Source organism: Ciconia boyciana, chromosome 20 (genome assembly GCF_034638445.1).
Source record: "Ciconia boyciana chromosome 20, ASM3463844v1, whole genome shotgun sequence".
NCBI classification, from domain to species: domain Eukaryota; kingdom Metazoa; phylum Chordata; class Aves; order Ciconiiformes; family Ciconiidae; genus Ciconia; species Ciconia boyciana.
The window spans coordinates 6,934,376-6,951,077 of NC_132953.1; the positions used below are offsets into that span (position 1 = coordinate 6,934,376).

General features: G+C 48.2%; 1 long non-coding RNA gene across 1 annotated transcript; it reads left to right on the forward strand.

The window, feature by feature from the left end:
• Positions 1-8,884: 8,884 nt before the first annotated feature.
• On the forward strand, positions 8,885-11,481 carry LOC140661847 (uncharacterized). Its single transcript, XR_012045916.1, has 3 exons — positions 8,885-9,018; positions 10,191-10,320; positions 11,382-11,481. It is a non-coding gene; the product is annotated as an uncharacterized lncRNA (long non-coding RNA).
• Positions 11,482-16,702: the final 5,221 nt, after the last annotated feature.

Here is a 16,702-nt window from a genome sequence, read left to right on the forward strand (position 1 = left end):
CCCTCAGCCTCCTGTTCTCCAAACTAGACAAGCTCAGAGTCCTCAGGCACTCCTCATAGGACATTCCTTCCAGCCCTTTCACCAGCTTTGTTGCCCTTCTCTGGATGCATTCAAGTACCTTCACATCCTTTTGAAATGGTGGGGCCTAGAACTGCACACAGTACTCAAGGTAGCATTTTAACTCTTCCTTCAGAGATAAAGAACTGCCTTGCATAGGTAAGCTCTCATGTTTACAATCATGTTTTCCATCTTTGCCACTCGCATGAACACACTCTCTTCTTTTGTTAAAAATCAATTGATTCCAATTGGTGCAGGTTTGTTTTGGGGTTGGGGGGGGGGAACAAGCGCTTTTTTTTTTTTTTTTTTTTGGAACAGATTATTGGTTGCTGTCTGGCCTAAGCTCTTATAAAGTAACCCAATACTCTGCCCTTCCAGAACAAACAAGCCAAATGCCCATTGCTAAGAGGCAGCAGTGACTCCTTAGCGAGCTGCTTCCTGTCTGAATATATTGTTATTGGGGTGACTCAGGAGCTGCTTCACAAGATGCAGGAAAAATTCCCTATCTTTATTCTGATTGCAGCTGGACTGCTGGATTTATCTGGTGAGTGATATGTTTTGTTCTAATCTCAATTGCTGTCTTTCTGCCTTCTTTTCCTCTATTATCAGTGAGCAGAAAAACTATGCTAAATATTGTGCCATCAGTCTCAGGTGTGTGACAACAATGAGATGAAGGAGCAACTTGTCTCTGTTTGTGCAGCTGTGCTGTAAGGCTCAAGATTTGGTTTAAATGGTTTCTGTTGTGGGAGTATTAATGGCCCCAAATCAGGACACAGCTGTGCTACTTACCCAAGCTAAGAGGCAGTCCATTCTCCAAAGAAGATATTTTTCCCTTCAGGTGGGGGAAAGCAAAGGAAAAATAGAGTCACTTTTCACAGAGTAGGTCTATAGCAGAACTGAGAATCAAACTCCTGTCTGCTGAAGCCTTGTTCAGAATATACTTTTCCAGGCACCACTGTTTATCACATTAAGCATGGGCTCCCCTCTTCACCATGCAGTAACACATTGTTCTGCATTTTCTTTGGGAACAGCTGTCCTGACAAATATTTCTGACAGAATGAAATCAATGATGAGTTTGTAATGCTGTCATGCCTCAAATGAGTTCCTAGGGCTGCTGTCACTCATTGAAGGGAACCAGTCAGTCTTTGCTTTCTACCTCTTATTGTGTGCCTGTGAGCATACACTGCAAGTGTACATAAAATTAACTTGGCTAATAAAAGCAGTTTTGGGTCTTCAGGCAGACTGTTCAGTAAAGATAAACTTGGGGGGATGGTATCAAAGAATTTTCCACCTAATTAGTAATTCTGTTCTTTTTGTGGGGTTTGTTTGTTATGTTTTTTTAAATTATCTTGTCCTTCTGCAAGGTGTATTTGTGCATATTTACACCACTTTCTTTATACAAGACCTTGATTCAGTAAGTGCTTGTCTTTATAGACAGATCACTTGTGTGCTTTGCTGAGTTGGGGCTAAACCATGGGAATTTCATTTGTTTATACAAAACCACAATTCAAAATATTTTATAGATTTAACATACCAATCTTCATAATCCATTAACTTCCATTTCTTTTTTAGCATTATATCAGCTTTTTGGGTTCCCTTAGATTAGCTTACCCTGCTCACTGTTGACTGAAAGTAGTACTGGTTCTCCAAATGACCACAGAGAAGTTGTGATCTCCTCTTATGGCACTACACTTGGATGCCAACCTCAAGGATTTCATCTGATGCGAAACTGCTAAACCTCTGCTTTGCCTTTGTCAAAAAACACAATTTAAATGCATAACACTTAAAAGCATAATCACTTTTTAGCTTTTAGATATATGTATTTGCTGGCTGGTGCCTCAGGGAAAATGCTTAAAAGTTTTTGGAGAGGAAAGTACATTAATATTTTAGTCCATGGCTTAGAAAGTATAGAAAGACAGAAAAAAGTAAAATGTGTGGATAAAACAATAGCCTTTTAAACCATAGGTCTGCCTCTTTAAATGACAAAGCATCTGCTTTTGATTTGAGAAGTTAAAAGTAGAGAAATTACTATGTTCTGTCTGCTGTGTCACTTCCACAAAACAAACCAGCTTTGTCCTGCCTGGTCACCCAGTATGAATCAGGAAACTCATCATAGGACTGGGATATTGGGGGAGGAAGAGTGATGAAGGAGAGCCAGGTGAGCAAAGCTCTTGCTTTGCTATTAAAGAGCTACCAACCTGTCCTCGGGCAACCTGAGGGTTTCATTCTGCCTGCATCTTCGCCTGTCATTTATATCCTTGTACAATTACGATAAAGGGTTCCTCTCTGGCTGGTTAATGCTTTGCATCGGTGTGGCAGGAGTATGAAGTGTCATCCTTTGTATGACTCTGAATATAAACAGCAGAGGATCAGATTTATAGCAGCTCACTGTAAGAATGGCAGTGCCAGAGCTGCCCATCCTCCCTTCTGTATGGTTCTGAATGGAGCCAGTAGCCACTTAACTTTCCGCTTCCCACTCAGCCTGTTGCAAAGTGCTGCTGCAAGCTGTTAAAAGTTATGTACAATTGAATAGGTAAAGGACTTGTTTTCTGTTCATTAGGTGCCTCCAGGAATGAACATCATGTCAGTGAAGTAGCAGGCCTGAGCTTTTCTAAAGAAGCCCAACCAAGAGCTGAGAGCAGTGCAGTGCCCAGCAAAGTGTTTTCCATTACAGAAGATAACTCAGATGAGTTGACCTTTAATTTTCAGAGTCCAGCAGTTGATCCTACCAATGAAACGACAGCTGACTTCATTCCTGTCCATACAGAGACAGCTGCAAAAAGAACAGCCATGCTGCCTAAGGAGTTGGTTAGAAACTTGGAGGTGCCTGAGGAACTGCACACAGAAGCAGCAGTTTTAAAACTCCAGGATGGACACACTTTTCCTAGCAAGCTCTTGAGTAGCATAAGCATCCCTGTCTCCACACAAGGATCACAGGCTGCCACACATTTGGAACAGCCAGACAGGTCACTGCAAGGAAAACCAGAAAATACTACTGAGGCTGGTTTCAGTCCTACCAGCTCTAGCGCTGGGCTGCCCCAGACCTTTCTCAGTGGAGGGACACATCAAGACTCTCCCGAGATTACAGCTTTCTCTTCCATTCCTGTTATCAAGCAGATGGAGGTGCCAAGTCCCAAAACATCTCTTCTGACTTCAACAGTAAATTTTCATCCTCCAAGAAAAGAAATAGCAGCATCTCCCTTTCCCACCAGAGTTAAGATTGCTCTTGAAAGTGCAAGGGTGGATGGGTTACCAACAGGAATGCCTCCCACTAGCAAAAGGCCAAAAGACACAAATCCACAAGTCCAGCCTGACAGCAAAGCTGGTGTGACACCTGCATACCTGAAGAAGTCTCAGAGTGTGGATCCTAAAGTTACAACTTCTGCATTCCTACAAAAGCCAGCTTCAGGGGACCTTGACGCAGGCTATTCCAGAATGACACAGACAAATGCTGTTCAGTTTTCCCCTATTTTATCTCTGAAGCAAGAAACAACAGGCAGTAAAGCCAGAAACTCAACAACAGCTGTAATAAATGGTTCTGGACACCCGACTCAGTTGCCTGCTCTTCAGACCCTCCCACAAGGCAACGTACATTCTTCTTCACTATCGATGCATCTGGAAGCTCTAGTTCATGATGACTTACTTCCACCTCCATTTCAGGGGCCCATTAGCACAACTGATAGACGACAGCCCCTCACTTTGTCCCGGACTCTCAACTGTACTAAACAACACGTTTCCCAAGAAACCAATAGGAGCTCTCAAGAAATCACAGTTCTAGTTTTGCAAAGAGATACTGATCATCAGATGATGACAAGTAAACCTGAAAAATTCAGATCCCCTGAGACCCCACAGGCTTCTGCTAATTCATCCTCATTAAGCCAATCATGGATTTCCACATTAAAACTTTCCCAAACTACTAAAGAGCTAAAAGGAGTAACATCTGCACTCTTTCCAGGTACGTCTGCCTTTGAGAAAACAGCCCTTCAACCTGTAAGCACTTTTGATTCTGTTCGTGCAGGGCTTCAGCCACCAGGTACATCTTTTCCTACTTACGTTGGATTGCAGCTAATGGGCATCCCAACCTCTGCTGAGAAAGGACTTCACGTACCAACTTCATCCACGTCTACTGGTTCTGGGTCTCAGGTTCAAGGCATTTCTGCCCATCCTGTATCTCAGGAAGCCTTCCCTATGATGCTGCAGATGAGCACAGTGGAAGACTCCAAGAGAAAGAAAAGTCTCCCACAACAGATAGGTAAAACTGGTTCTCCCCCACTGACTCCACAAGCCAGCCCAGTCCTTGGCCCCTCTGGACTGCATGACAATGGGAACCAGAAAGTTCCTCTTCACAGCTTTGCCCCTTCAGCCTTCCAGATCCAGCAACCTGGCAGCCTGGCAGCTTTTGCTTCGAAACTGCCCTCACTCCGTGCGCAGGGAAGCCAGCCCAGCTCAACAACAGCACATCCTGAACCAGTGGTGCCCAGTGTTTCTGATGAGATCCCAGAATATCTGGCACAAGCACTAGTGCAGCAGTTTGGTATGTCACATGATGCAGCTACCAAAAACCTCAGTGCGTTTAGAGGTGATCAACTTACAGTGCTACCATCATCCCCATACTTGTCCTTTCTGCTTAAAAGTACTAATGGCATGATATGCCTGCAGCCCCTGCAAGATTCCTCTCTACCTACAAAATTCCCAAATACCAGTGTTGGGGGTCTGGTTTCCATTCAGCAAATCCTGGCAGCATCAAATTCTTCAGCGCTGGACCTTGCAAACTTACAAAATCTGAGTCCTAGCTTAATTCTGGTTAAGCCTGTATTTATCCTTTTGCCCACTGACAGACCAGATTTACAGATGGTACCCTCTCCTGAGGGTGAAGATGAGCACAAAACTGCCCTCTTGTTCACAAACAAGCAAGATCTGAATTTGGGTACCCCTGAAAGCAGCCATGATATCCCAATGAAAACTAGTTCCTCTTATCCCACTAGTAAGTCTTTGAGGCCTGAAACTACTCTCTCTACTGCATCTAACCAACAAGCAGAGAAAACAAAAATAACGTCTCAGCCAGTACTAACTAATCCTAATTATACAGCCATCACTAGTTTGTTTCAAGCTGTTGCCTCAGCATCAAGTCATTTGCTGGACCCACTGATGAGGATTAGCACTACAGTGCAGGCCATGCATCTGCACAGGCTGCCTGAAGAGGTGCGGGTACCTGCTCCCAGTTCCCAAGAGGCCAAGGGGACTGATTTGCTTTTACTTAACAGTATGTTAGCAGAGCCTTTCACCTCCACTGTGCCACCATTAGTGGTGTCTCCACAGCATAGCCTCCGTATTTCCCCTGAAGTATTTTTCACCACTGAAAAGCCACATTCTTCTTCTGTAATTCCTTTACGGTCAGCAAACGGACTCCCTGATTTTCAAATGCCTGCCCAATCTCCGTTTGCTGTCACAGGGGCTGTAGGTCAGGTTCAGCACAGTCAGAAGCTAATGCTGCAAACTACTGGCCATCGCCAAGGCTTAGTGAGCACACCTTCCTCTGTCCATGCACAATGCACAGAGTGTTTGACCTTGCACTCAGCTAGAACCATAACATACCCGTTAAAGATGTTCACAAGCATCATGCCTTTGCAGTCCACATTGCAAAGTTTCCTAAGTACTGAGTCACTTCAAAGGCTGCCATCACAAGTTCAGTTTGTCCCCAGCACGTCATCAGCTTTCTCAGCACTTCCAGCTGGAAATGATCGGAAAGATTTGGCAGTGGCCAGCACGGCCTGTTCAGGAGGAGCCACTGTGTGCGCTAAAGCAGCACAAACCCACACCACTTCTATAAAACCTGATCTTATTAAGTATTTGGAATTTACTCCCATTGTGCCTAAGCTCTTTATAATGACAGAGACACCAACAGTAGCACCAGTGCATAGTCAATTTTCAACAAAGGTCCAAATGAAAACAACAGTTTCTGGGAAACTTCTGGCTGCAATTACCCATCCAAGGGTGTATATCGACTCTCCTGCAAGCCCACCTTCACCTGCGTCTACACATGGTCCCCTGCTATCAGCCATGAAACGTGACCAAATCCATCAAGCCCCTACTAAACTGTTCTCACAGGCCAACATGGGAGAAAATACAAAGCCAACTGAAATCAGCACAAGTGCAAGAAAAATAGGAACTGGTAAATTCTTGGGAACAAGCATATCTCTGTCAGCCATGTTTAATATAAGGACACAGCAACCCCCCACAGCAGTTCTTGGGAATAACGGTGTTTTAACTCCTGTACAACCATCTGCAGGATCTATTATTGCTCTTGAGAGACAGCCTAAACTGACACAGACTACATCACAGTCTCCATTAGCAATGACTTCTCTCTCTGCAGCTAAGAATGGTTATATCACTACTTCACTTACAAATAAAAAAGTGTTTCTGCTGGCAACATCAGCTATCCGATCTGATCCAAACATGGTGCTGCCTACAGTTGCCAGAGTGAACAAATCAACTGTGGTCTCTACATCAGTGGGGAAGAGTGAGGACATGTTAGTGAAAGGAGATGCAGCCACTGCTAGCCAGCTGCTCACTCAGGCACCTGTGTCTTCACCACATCAGGCATCAGCAAGACGCCCTTTGGAGAAGGTATCACTGGAAGATAACATTGAACATGAGACTGGTCATTCTAGCCCTGACACACTTATGCATGCCACTGGGCCATCTACAACAAAAGCATTTTCTGTCTCTGCTAATAGGCTCGTAAACAAAGTTACTAATCAGTCAGCTGTCTTCAATAAAGTAGCTGTCAATGATGCTGACGTGCTTCTAGCCAGCGATCTAATCCAGTTTCTTCCAACCCCAGAGAGCCCTTCATATTCTTCTCGGAGTCTGGTAGTGCTTACACAACAGGGGAATTCCTTGCTGGGTGTTGCAAACACTGGAGAATCTGAGATGCTGTTCTTGAACACAGAGACAGAGGAGACGGTTAGAACAAACAAAGGAAAAGAAGAAGCAGCTGAAGGCTTAGTAACTGCTCTAACACTGCTGGATTCGGAGCCCAGTGCACTGCTGAGTGAATCACATCAGAGGAGGGTTTTGCAGTCAGATGCTGCCATTCTGAATGGGTAATTATCTCAGTGTAGTTGCTGTTGCGTATTTATGCTGTGTGATTTAAGGAGCAGGGGTTAATATCCAAATTGCTCCATGGGCTCAGTAACGTGGGTACTCTGTATTGTGGTTTTAAAAACACTTAGTTCATTCAGCAATGACATCACATTAAAAAAAAAAGGCCTTTTCACATTTCAGATATTAATACTGACCTTCAGACCTAGTTTTCTTTTTCACAATAGCCTTCAACTCTCCGCCTCTCCTCCCAAAACCAATCTACATGCAATTTTGCAAGTGGGGACATTTGATATTGCTCAAGTTATCAAATGCGCTAGCAAAGAAGGTAGATGTTCCCATACAGTAAAATACTTCCAAGTTCCCCTCAGTTCAAATGATTTGACTGTGCAGAGAGGCAGGAGGTGGTTCTGATCATGGGAGGCTCTGTCATGCCAGGGTCTACATGTTGTTCATTTGTTTCAACTTACTATTTGGTTTCACTGAGGAAACTCATCTTAATGCTGTTTTCTTCCTAACAGGCTGTGGAGCCTAGCTGGGTCTCAGCTTTTTTTCCTTCTTTCCCTAAAGCCTTGCAGTTGTGAGTGATGATGTCTGTGGCTCTGGTAACTACACCGTGCAGATGAGCCTGCGCCCTCCTGAAGAAGCAGGCCCTGAGCTCGAAGGGTCAGCACCTTCCCAGGAGACTTTCCTGGCTTTAATCGCTGTGCAGAGTAACAGCAGCCAGCCCGTGCTCCAGATCCGGTCATGCTGTGTGACGCCTTCTGCCAGCCCAGGGGGACCAGGCGCGATGTGCTGCCTGTTCCGCAGGTCAGATATGGAGCTGCAGGGATGGGCATAGCTTCACATGGCTCTTTGGGCCTCGGCTGGGAATGGGCTGATCCTTAGAGGACCCTCTCTCTTGTATCTTGTGGCTGCACTCTGATCTCTTTGGAGTTCAGAGTAAGCTCAAAGCAGTAAGAATGAGTCTGAGAGTGCTCTGGTCCCTTAGGTGCCTTATAATTAATACTAAGGGCTTGATAAGACAAAGAACCCTCAGGGAAAAAATATCCCTTCACCTTTTGATTTGTGTAAATAAGCAGTCCGGCTTCTCCATGCCGTGCTGTCACAGATGTCAGGTTCACAGCATCCTTGCGCACTTCCTGCTAGGGGTCAGCACAGCCTAGGAGCAGAGCAGTCCAAGGATGGGAGCCAGGCTTCTCTACCGGCCTCCATTTCCCCATCAGCATTTCACAGCTATTCTTGGCTAACCTGTCTGGGTTGAGCACAGGGAAACTGAAGGATTCATTAGTTGATGTTTGTAAAACCACTGGGGCATGAAATGTGCATTAGAAGTGCTACGCATTATTGTCATCAGTAAAAGAGCTTTCATATCCGCTATAGTGGGAGATCACCTCTGCAGTGCTTCTGAATTTGTCTAGGTCAGGGAATGATTATCACACTACAGCAGCCATTTTAATGGTTGTAGCAAAATCAACCTCCAAGAAACAATTCTGCTGCTCTAGGACTGTGGCTGCCACAGCAGGGACAGGTACAGCCTGAGATGCTCACATTTTGTGGATTTTTGTTTGACTCTGTCTCTGTAGATGCAAGTACCTGGCTTAGAACTTGTGCAGACCTGTGTCAGCAGATCCCCCTCTTCCCTGCCTTTAGTCAGGGAGAGCTGGAATTTGAAACTGTTTGCCATTTGTCCTTGCCAGGTTGCCATTTGAATGCAGACACATCCAGTTACTGCAGAGCAGTAAGTCCAGAGCTGCTAGCTTCACCATCCAGCTGTTCCAGATGCTGAATCATTCAGTGGCCTATTTGCACTGTGAGCTTAATGTCTGTCTGCATGGCAAAACAGGGTGTGAACAGGTATGTGGGATGGGTCCGCTTTCACTGGTCTAAGGAACTTTTGGAAATATTTGGTGCTTCCAGCGAGTACAGCTGATTCAATAAAGAACCTTGATGGTAGATTATAGAGCTCCACTTTCTTCCAGCTCATACAGTTCTTTCTTTGTTTCCTTGCATAGTCTGTGTCTCCTAAAGACCCAGCTCAATTTCTACTCTCAGTTAAGCTAACTGAGCTCACAGTGCTTTATTTTCACTTTATGACCACAAGCAATTTACTGTTGCTTTGTGTAATCAACATAAGAAGCATATGAACAAATAAGCAAGTAGCCATCTTATAGGAGAATCGCAAGGAAAAGGCTCAGCAGAGCGATATAATTTTGCATTGCAGAATTATGTGAAAGGGCTCAAATCTATCTCTATATTGGATTGTCCTGGGTCTGGGATATGGAAGTTTTCAGGCTTCCACAAGCTTGGAGGGCTCAGGGATAAGACTTCTGTGAAACGCTTGGCACAGTGTCTCATACTTACCCCTAGGCCATGCGGTAGATTTAAAAGGCACAGCACTACAGAAGTAGTGCAAAGAAGTGTTTGAGATGGATGTAGAAGAGAGATTCATGAAAGTTTGAGTGGCTGAGCTGCACAGTAGGGCTAGAAAAGCTCTGAAAATTCAGCCAGTCAGGCTGAGCCTGCTTTTAAGAAGCTTTGGCAGGAATTAGAAAGTCAGTTGCATGGGTATGTGAAGGATGAATGTCTGCATCTTGCATATGCCCTGCTTGCTCTAACAGTACTTGCTGGCCTGCAGACACAACCATTGGGCCTAAAAAGAGAGTTGGACTCTCTGGGAAAGAACTCGGCCATCTCCTGTAACAAAGTCACCACATCAGGATCATCCCATATCTGGTCAATCCCTTTGTTGAAAGTCTGGAAGATGAATTAATGATATGCAATGGTAGCAATAGGTGCTAATCCCTAGGGAAAAGAAGTTAGGGAATGGAGATATACATATGGGCTGCTCCAAGCATTAGGCAACTCACTTTTTGGAATGACAGCAGAGCTGGACAAAGACTGAATCTGAGGAGACCTGCTCTGATCAGCACTGTGGTTACTGTGGACTGCGCACAGTCGCTAGTGTAGGAGATTCTGTTCAGGCACCACCAGTATGCTTTCAAATGTTTTTCATATGTCTTTCCCAGGACTGCTTTGACAGTGTGGAGCCACTCCTCCAGCCAAGTGACAGGAACAGCTATGGAAACCTGCACAACCTGATCTCATTTGGTCCAGTTTTGAGAATGAAGAACAGGTTTCTATATAAACCTGTGGAAGGTGGGTCTCCTGTTTTTGTCTTCTCTCTCTCTGTCTCTCTCTTGCAGAAGTTTCTGTTTGACTTTTCCTGCTGTAAGAAAAACAGTACACTTTTAACAACTTCCTTGACAGCCAGCTGGTATGACTAGATTACATCCTAATAACTCCTCATCTTTGTTTTGGCCTTCCTAAATCACAAACATGATGGTTAATCAGTATCAGATCCGATAGACTTTCAGACAGGAGGCAGAGCCAAATGTATCCTCGGCAGGAACTGAAGCTTTAGATGGAGGAGAAGGGAAGAAAAATAAGGCAGAATGTCCTCTAGATGAAAAGAATTGTCCTGCATGTTGCAGTATTTTGGTGAAACATGTTGACTGCGGATGAGGAATGCCATTCAAATAATTGTGAGAGACATCCACTAACTCTTTCCTTCAGGTGTCTGGGTTTTAGGTGAGATGAGATGGGAGGAATCAGAGTATAGGGGCTTCCTTTTACATTTTTTTTCTGTTAGCTTTGCAGCTTTTAGAATGAAAGAGCAATGCAGTCATTTTTTTCTACTGAGCTTTGGGAAGAGTCCCCATATTTAGAGGTAGTTATCTGGTATAGCAAGGAAACACCATCCACAGGTAACTGGACAAAAAATCTAACTTAGGAACGTTCGGTGCAGAACGAGGCTGATCGTGAGGCAGGAGCATTTTCTTTTTTATTTCTGTTCATAGGTGAAATACAGCAGCTGGTTAATGTTAATTAGATGTTGTCCATCTATTAGAAAGGAGTGACACTGAACCTGGCACATCATGAGCATGAGAGACTTCTTAAATCCACTGGTACCATCCCTGAGAGTTACCTAAATTCTTGTGTCTTTACTTGTTTGTGCAAGGAATATTTACTGCTGGGATCTTATGGCAAGAAGGTAGTGTGTTTGAAAAGGCACTACCCATTCAGACTACTCTGTGGACAGAAACTTAGCCGTACCTGCTTGGCATGCTATAAAGATGAATGGGAATTTAACTTTCTCTTTCTTCTCCCTCCTCTCTTAACACTGTTCACTGCTTGATTACTTCTTTCTTTATTTCCAGGTCCTGATTCTGCTATGCTGGTACCCATTCTGCTGGGATCCCTTACTGGCTTTGCTGTCTTGGGCAGTGCTTTCATAAGCCTTTGGCTGCATCATAGACAGAAAACCAAAAACATACGCTATCCACAACTTGGAGAAATCCATGGCCTGTGAACTACGAGCAGCTGACCAATCCTGCAGATCCCACGCCACTGCTACAATGATCAGAAAAGCAATTGATTTTGCTTTGCACACTGTATTGCTTTCGTAGAGCTTCTGCTGACCCAGGGAGCAAGATATCCAATCTCTGCTTTAAGCACCTCTCTCCTTCCTTTCTTTCCTTCTGCATGAACGAGCCCACAAACTGCAGAGTAGAGAAAGAATTGTAGTAGTGGCCCAGCTATAAGGGAGAGCAGAGCTTAAAATGCAGTATGTGCAAGCACCAGCACACAATCTGTTCACAGAAATGGGAAAGCAGACAGGAAATCAGGGTGCAGAAGAGCTATGTAAAATAAAGCACTGTAGACTAGAGCCATGCCATCAAGGAGAATGGATTGTTGGGAAAAAATGATGAAACCCAAGTTTATTGATGGGGAATGTGGACAGGACCCAAGAGCTCCAGAGATCCAGCCACTCAGCTTTACAGCTTTTCTCGCACCTATGGAGCCGAGTCCCTTCATCCTTTTGCTTTACTCATGTTACTGTTTTCTCACTTTGAGTGGAAGCAAGTTTCCACTGCCTGCCTGTTGGTAAAATCCACATAGTGGAAGAAAGTTCAGAATGCAAAAGCTTTGTCCATGAAAAGAACTCACCATGTTCAACTTCTGGGTCCAGTTTCTTTACTGTTGTTGCCAGAATGCAGGTGGGAAAGGGGCCATTGCCAGAGCACCTTGTGTCAAATGCAATGGAGAAGTAGCTTGCACTTCCACCTGGATCAGTCTTCCTCCAAGAATTTCTTCAGATCCAGTATGTAGCTAAAAATTCCAGGTCAAGACTCAATGACAATTACCCTTCAGAAATAATAATTATTATTTGTATTGCAGTAGCACTAAGGAAACCAGCACTGCGTTGTATTTGACACTGACTTACCTACAGAGATAGTCCCTGTGCTAAGTCGTGAAAGACGTATATGCACAAGACCCAGAGGAGTGTCATTAAACCTTTTTTACAGCAGGGGAGGCAAGGCATGAAGCAACTAAAAGCATGCGTGCATCAATACTCTGATAGAGCCAGGAAGGAGTTCAGCTCTCCTGTGCCCCAACCCTGCTCTTCAACCAAAGGACTGTTCTCTTTCCTGAAATACGTTTGTAAACAGGGTCTCTGAGACTGACACAGCAGGTTCTGTACAAAATAGCAGTGAAAGGAATACAACGTAAAAAGCCGTACTGCTTTTTGCACTAAAATGCACCTGAAATGCAGTCACATTTGAAGTACAGCAGCTTGTTAGAAACACAAATACAAGCGCTTTGTCGTTCTGAAGCAGTCTGGCATGGTGCCCAGGTACAGCCACAGGCAGAGTGGGGTGCCGCATGCTGGACACCACAGCTGACACGATGGGGGCCATAGCCGGGGGCGGGGGGGGTCGTCAGCAGCCGCCTTGGCAATAAGAGTTGGCAACTATCTTTGGGGACAGGTCAGGAACCATCTTCAAGGAGATCCGCAACAGCCTTTTTGGGGACAGTAATCAAGCATCTCAGGGAAGGAGTGTTCCGCATTCACCTTGCAGTGGGGGGGGACAAAAGCATCTCAGAGTGAGGGGGTTTAGAGTTAGCAACCACCCCAGAGGTTGGCCAGCAGCAGCATTTTGCCCTCTTTTTTTCGGTGAATAAACCAGATAGAGTGCTATGCCGACTGCAGTGATAGTTTTCTACCACTTTGCGGATATTTTGTTTGCACTATAAAACTTTTGAGTGTCCTAGCAGAATTTTCCTTACTCTCTGGCTTTCCTTCCAGCTCTGCAGTGGATGGGTTGGGGCACCTCATCAGCCAAGGAGAGAGCAGCACAACTGCTGGCACATGGTTGGCTGTGGCAGCAAGAGACAGGTTTGTCTTGAGTGATGTTCATTCTTTCAATGCGGAGACTGTCCAGGGGTGTCAATATACAGTCTACAGGTAACTGCCATGTGGCTTTTCAAGTGTTTTCTCTTTGTCCACTTTCCTATGTGCATGATGTCAGCTTTTGGGTTCCTGATGGGGAACAATTTGATGAAGTTGCTTTTCACACCATTGCTAGGCAAGTGTCAGGTGAAATGGTCATATCCATCCAGTTAATCGACAGTTTCCAGCAGTCAGAGACCGGACGGAAGAGCCTCTGCTACAGGCTGACCTTTCAGTCCTGTGACAAGGCACTGAGCCGCCAGGAGGTGGCAGAGATGCAGCTGCTCTTTCGGAAGGAAATAAACCAACGCCTGCATGTAACTCTTCGGTAGAGCGTTGGCTCTTGTTTTCAGGTGCTCGAGCAGCGTCTGCACTTGTTGCCGATCTGGAAAATGTGGCCTACGTCTTGTTGGACCTAACACTGTGTGTTGTTGCAGTGCCTCTTACAAGGGCAGTGTGGGCTTCAAGTACCTGTGCACATTCTGAATGTGGAAATTCCTGTCAGTGAAGACCAAGCATCTTCCTGTTCTGCGTGTGTGATATGAAAGCTCATTTGAAAAAGTGGAGCCTTTCTTTGCTAGGGTCCTGTGAGACTGGACTTGATCTCCTTACTGATGCCAATTCACTTTTCCTATTCTTGCTTGTGTTTGCCCGGTGCCTCGTACTGGTGGCGATTGTACCGCGTACACTGGAAGAGGGCGGGTCTTGCTATTTCCAAAGGGTTGTGTTCAGTTTGAGCACTGAAAACTCTGCGCAGGTGCTCAGTCCCTATGGGAGGATGGTGTGTGCTGGGCTGCCAGTGCCAGGGGTGCACCCGGTGGGGCCCCAGCCACATGCGCCAGCAGGCTATTGTCTGAGTAGCTAGTACAGATGGGAGTCACCAACGGTAATTCCATTACTAGATTCCGAAGGATAGTAACTGATCCTAGAAGATAGCTGTACCACCAGTAGTGCATGAATAGCTACAGCAGAGGCAACTGCTGGCAGAGAACTCCCGCAGCAGACTGAGTTACTGGAATCTGTAGGATTACACTGGGGAAAGGTATCAATAGCGTGGCACAAGACCTACTAAGAGGTCTTTCTTTTAACAAACGTTGAAGACTCTGAGACCTGAGGTCATTGCTGACACTCTCGCGACTCCCAGATTGCGCTAGGTAATGCATGGCTGCCGCAGACGCTAAGAAGTGCTGCCAGATACTTCTGTTAGAGTCTTCTACCAGTAAGTAATTCTACAGCTGGAAAATCTGCTCCTGAATTCTAACAATGGAGCCCCCGGAGTCTTTGGGAATGAAATAAAAATCTCCTACTAGGAAGTGCAAGAGCCTGCTGGAGCCGCAGGAGGGCCTGTCAGGTACTGACCGATCCCCTCAGCTGCCGGCAGACTCTGTCGCGTCTGCCACCGGCGCTGCGTCCCAGCGGAGCCCAGTCGGCTCCGCCGCAGCCGTCGGAGCCCGCCGCACTGCGGGAGCGGGTCCGAGGCCGTGCAGACGGTCCCCCTGCGGGGCGGGCAACGAGGCGCGGGGGCCGCGGCGGGCGCGGGGCGCGTGCCCCTTCCCCGGGCGGCGCGCGGGCGCCTCGGGGGGGCGGGCGGGAGCAGCCGTCGCGCGCGGGGGTCACCAACGGTCGCGCGCCTGTGTGAGGGGGAGAGCGGCCGCCTGAGGGGAAGGGGAGCGGGACCCGCCTGGGGAAGGGGCGGGCGGGCGGGCGGGGTCGGCGCCGCCTGGGGAGGGTCCGCGGTCGCCTCGGGGCGGGGGTCGGCCATCGCCTTCGTGGGGAGGCGGCCGCGGTCGCCTCGGGGCGGGGATCGGCCATCGCCTTCGTGGGGAGCGGGCCGCGGTCGCCTCGGGGCGGGGATCGGCCATCGCCTTCGTGGGGAGCGGGCCGCGGTCGCCTCGGGGCGGGGGTCGGCCATCGCCTTCGTGGGGAGCGGGCCGCGGTCGCCTCGGGGCGGGGATCGGCCATCGCCTTCGTGGGGAGCGGGCCGCGATCGCCTCGGGGCGGGCGGGCGGGGGTCGACCATCGCCTTCGGGGGGTCTGCGAGCGCCGTGGGGAGGGCTGGGGCTCAGGCGCCGTCCCGGGGAGGCGCGGTCAGCCATCGCCACAGGGGGTGCGGAGGGTCCAGCCCCCGCCGGGAGCGGCCAGGAGCCCGGAGCAGCAGAGGACCCTTCGCACTCGTCCCTGCAGGGAGCACCGGAGCACCAATTCGGTGAGAAAAGCCGATCTGCGAGGTTTTTTCCGAGGGCGGGGTGTAGGGGGTAGGGGCGGGAGGACGGCCGGGGTCGGGTGGTGCTGTGGAGAGCTCCCTGCCGGGGCCGGTGTCCCTCGGCCCTGACCGCGTCGTCGTGCCTTTGCAGCAGCTGGTAGAACAGACAGAGCAGGCACTGCGAGGCAAGAGCGACGAGAAGAGGAGCGGAGGAAGCCCGGGAGACTGAAGTGGAGGAAAGAGAAAGGCACTCTGGGCAAAGGGACCTCCCTGTCACCGGGGCTATGGTCACACAAAGGCGTCGCCAGCACCTTAGGTGCCATGGCTGGCTTTGCGCTGGGTGACCTCCCTGTAACCAGGGCTCGGGTCTTGGCTTTTGTTGGCCTTTTGCCATGTTGCCCCATGGTTTGGCTGCCCGGAGAGAGGGGCAACCCTGTAAGGAGGGTGAGAGCCACCGTCTTGGCACCTGGGGGGGAGGTGGAGCTCCTGAAGACATGGTGTTGTGGTGCAGCCAGGATGGGCAGCCCGTAACTTGGGTGCAGGTCAGAGCCTTGGGCTCCATGGGGCTTGTTGAGCGTGCCGAGCCGAAGGGGACGGCCCTGTAAGTAGGGCTGTGTGCGTCCCTTGTGCTCAATGGGAGGTGCTGGGAGGGACCACCTGTAAGCAGGCGAGTGTCCCTGGCCCCGGCCTTTCAGAGGCATGGGGCTGAGATGTGTGGGGCTGGGCGTGCCCTGCCCTAGCCCTCTTTCTCTCTGCTCTCAGCCCCCGGAGCAACTTGGGAGAAAGAGAGCCACGGGGGAAGGTGGGAGGCTGGGAAGAAAGGGCCCTCTCCTGGCATTGGGTCGTGCCTGTGAGGGGGGCTCGGGTCCTGCCCGGGCAGGCCTGGCACTGGGAAGCCCTTTTATTGCCTTGAGCTGGGCCACCGCCCTGGAAGCAGGGCTGGGGCCTCTGCTCTTCTGCCCCCCTCCGGGCCGCTGGGCACCATGGTGGTGAGAAAGGTTGGTCTAAGGTGGGTGAGCCCGGGGGGGCAGAGCGTAGGAGGG